Source organism: Cyprinodon variegatus, unplaced genomic scaffold (genome assembly GCF_000732505.1).
Source record: "Cyprinodon variegatus isolate N-32 unplaced genomic scaffold, C_variegatus-1.0 Scaffold374, whole genome shotgun sequence".
Classification (NCBI taxonomy): Eukaryota; Metazoa; Chordata; class Actinopteri; order Cyprinodontiformes; family Cyprinodontidae; genus Cyprinodon; species Cyprinodon variegatus.
Window position 1 is genome coordinate 708,240 of NW_015150827.1, and position 4,002 is coordinate 712,241.

Consider the following 4,002-nt stretch of genomic DNA (forward strand, 5'->3'; position numbering starts at 1 on the left):
TATTTACTGTTTGCAGGTTTTGGAGAATTGCAATAAAATGTGTTTAATTCTTTAAAAATATTTAAGAGCTATCATTTTATTTATTGAGAAATATTGCCTGCTACATTATCAAATCTAAACAGTTTCCTTTTTATTTAAATTATTGTGTTTTGCTAATGAATTTATTCTTTTCAAAACTGCATGATACATACATTTCTTACTTGTTCTAAAAAAGGTAAATCCCCTATTTATAATGCAAGATTTTGGTAATGATAAATCTGCTGAAAGCTTAGCATGGACATTGCATTACGGTTAGTGTAATTCCAATTGAATTCGAAAATAAATTAAGAAAAAATACCCCAAAGGTGCAATAAACTCTCTTAAACTGCTTCTTTGTTTAAATAGTCTGGTCAGAAATAGTTTTTCCTATTGAATAAACAACTACACCATGAACAGTGTACCTGAAATGGATGTGCTGTTGTGATATTTCTGAATCATTTAAAAATTAGTTATTTTTCAAAGATATCAGACAGGACAAGAGTACAATATAAATATATTATACACATATACACCCAGCTAAATGCTTAGCATTAGCTACTACTGGAGTGAGCAGAAGCAACAGGTGGGGGTGGAGACCTTAACTAATTTCATTCTTTACTTTTTTACAAACATTAAGGCAGACACACATTCTTACATTCATCTTTTAATGAATGCAAGAGAGGTGGCAACGCTTTTGTTTTTCCAAGTAAAGAAGTTTACTGGTTTCATTTGAATGCAGCTTTGAGAAAATATCCATCACGTTCTGTACTAAGACTAGAAAAACTATAAAGGAAGAGAGATAAATATGAGGGAAAGTCTTTGAGCTCTAAAGACCAAATTTTATACCAAGATGAATCTGAAGAACTAAAATAATAACAGAGGCTTTACAAGAACAGGTTATTTAACCAATACTGAAAAGACAAGATAGACTCTGGTCAGGGAGGGTACCAAGAGTATAAAAGCAAGAAAGCTGCAGGAGTTTCAGCAAATCTTATGTTCCTCGGGTTAGCGAAAACCCCTGTGTTCTCAAGGTTAGTGCTGAAATAAAGGTTGCTTTTTAAATCTTCTCACAAGGAAAATACAAGAATAAAAAAATGTCTGTGCTACGAAGACAAGACCAACAACACAGCAGATGCTTTATATTTATCGTGGAGATAGAAGAGCAGTTCCAAAATTCTGTTTGAACCCAAAACGTTTGTTGTTTTTACTAGTAAAGTAAAAATAAAAAGGATTTTATTTTTCAGTATGGCAAAGGTATGCATGAATCCAAACAAGAAAAATGTAGCTTCATATTGTTATCTTTGCATCATATTACATAAAAGGTTTTACTAAATTCCCCAGCAGAAAATGTTAAATTTCTGGAATCTAGAACTAGTTCCAACAGAAATTATTGGGGGTTCGAGAAAAGGGCTGCATTCAAGAGATCTAAAGACATCGTTAGAAGTTTTGAAGAATAATATCCAGTGGAGTAAACCCATCTCAGAGACTGAATACTAAAACAGAAAAGCTTTTTAAAGCCATTTGAGATTGTGACATGTGACCAACTACTGCAGCTTTCTATATTTACACTTCCCCCCTCATTATACCCTTTATATCAACTTGTTTTTTTTTTTATGAATTACAGTTCCTGACACCCAAATCTATGGAGATCCCCCTTTTTGTCCTTTATCTACCCTTTCCCAAATTAAAAACTTTTTTTCAGTTTATTTTTTTATGGCGCTGCCTTTGAGGGATGCAGCCCATTCATTAGTGCGCTTTAGAACTGCTATACACATTTGCCGTGCTTTGGTGGTGCAGTGGTAAGTGCACACGACACCTGTATGGAGACCTTAATTGTTGACGCGGCCGACCCAGGCTCAAATCTGACCTGTGGTCCTTTGCTGCATGTGTCTCCCCCTGTCTCGTACCCCCATTCCTGTCAGCCTACTGTCCAAAAAAAAGGCACTAGTGCTTTAAAACAAACAAAAAACTGCTATGGACAGGCAGTGGCTGTAAACTCTAGGAATTAACACCTGAAGCTTGGTTTTAACAATTAGCAGTTTTGTTAGATCGTTGCCCAACATAATGCATAATCTCAGCATAACTCCTCCAAAACAGAGTAGAAAAACCTACATTGCCAATGAAGGTTTCATCTACGGTGCATAACCTGTAGACAGAAATCGTGGCTTTTCCATCCTCGTTATTTGAAGACTAGTTTAGATTTGCTGCAGTCTTGGCAGAATCCTTTTTATTAGAATAAAAATTCTAGAGAAGTTATTTTCTTTCACGCTAAGCTAGTGTTTGAGAGGTGTGCACCCAGTCATTTCCCTTGAGAGGAGAAATGAAGTGTGTCCTGACGTGCCAAATGCTAAAATGTCCATCATCCTAACATGAGACCCCTTTCCCTGCACCTCTCCGTCTCTGGTTGGAGCCTCTGTGTTGACCTTGCTGACGTAAAAAGCCTCGCTCTCCCTCCTCCCCTCGCAGTCGTGACTCACCTGCTCTCTGATCTTCTCCCAGTCAGGAGCTCATGATGCATAAGACGAGGGCAAGGCTCCCATGGATGTGATTGGTGCAACAATGCAGGAAAAAAGAAAAAAGGACAACTGCGTAATTTTCAGGGCAGTCTGCCTTCAACTGAGCAGCATGGATGCCTGACATCAAATATTTATCAGGGTGGTGAAGTTTCTGAAGGTACTGTATCGTTTTAGACATTAAACAAAATTTTCCCTAAAAAGTCTGGATTCCCTGTTATTTTATATTGACCATTAATTGATTTTGATACAGACTTTATTCTCTTCATAGGAATTAATTATGCTGTTCTGTAGCAATCTGTTTTTAGGTGATTTTGATTAAAAGCAAATTGATTTTAATTGTCAATCTTTCTCTAGATTGTCTTATTAAATACAACACAAATAAATTAACCCATTATACCTTTCTTTTTCCCCCCGTTTCTTCAGGGTATCAAAATATAGAACAGGGGTTGGCAACCTTTAAGGCCAAATAACCTTTTTTTTATTCTTAGAGCTAAGGAATAACCTAACAACCTTCCAAAGTGGTTTTTCAAATCACCTTGTATTGTAAGGTGATTTGAGTCCTCCAAATAAACAAAAAATTAAGGGAAAAAAATCTTTACCCTCCTTAAAAAAACAAAATTAATATGGATTGACTAAGCTTGTACCATTAATATAATTCTGTTGCAGATATTCTTCAAAAAAAATTGGAATAAGATCCTAAAGAAAATCTGCATAAAGCAGTGTTTTATAGGAGGAATTTCTCAGGTTTATATTATTTCTAAACCAAATGTAGCTACAGTCACAGGTTATAGTCCCCCTCCTTCAAGGATATACCCTTTTTAAAATAGGATGTGATTTCTTCCTTTCTGAAGAGGTATTTCCACAGAAAGGATTTCTGTAGAAATACCTCATCTCAGAAAACTGCAATTGTTTGCTGCATTCTTTACAAATGCAAAAAGAAGACAAAAAGGACAGACATAACCATACATGTATTGGACAGAAAATAGCCTAATGGGTGTGTCCCCTTCAAAAGACTTGGTTTCTTAACAGACTTGCTTCTCAAACTACATTTGTTTTCTCAGCATGCTTTGGGTGTTTTCTAATAACGGAAATATTTTCAAAAAGCTAAATTTGTCTTCTTTGTAAGCGAGAAAAAGGATGGATGCCTTCTTCAGCCAGCTGGCTGGCAGTGTGCAATAAAGGATGGGGGAGGAAGAGTATTGTCAGATCAATGCCACTTTCTTTGACAGCTACACATCTTGATAAACTTTGAATCACTAGAATTGTATGCAGAATTTTTTTATGTTTTTCAAAAATAAAAAAATATTGTATTTAAAATCTTCGAATACTTTGGTATCAGGAGGTTGCCCACAGCTACTCATCTATGTGAGCACATGTGGAATAAATATCCAATTAAAGGTTAAGGACAGGGATCAACAACTGAAGTCTGCTGTGTATTAAAAATGTTAACTAAAATAGAGAAATTGAG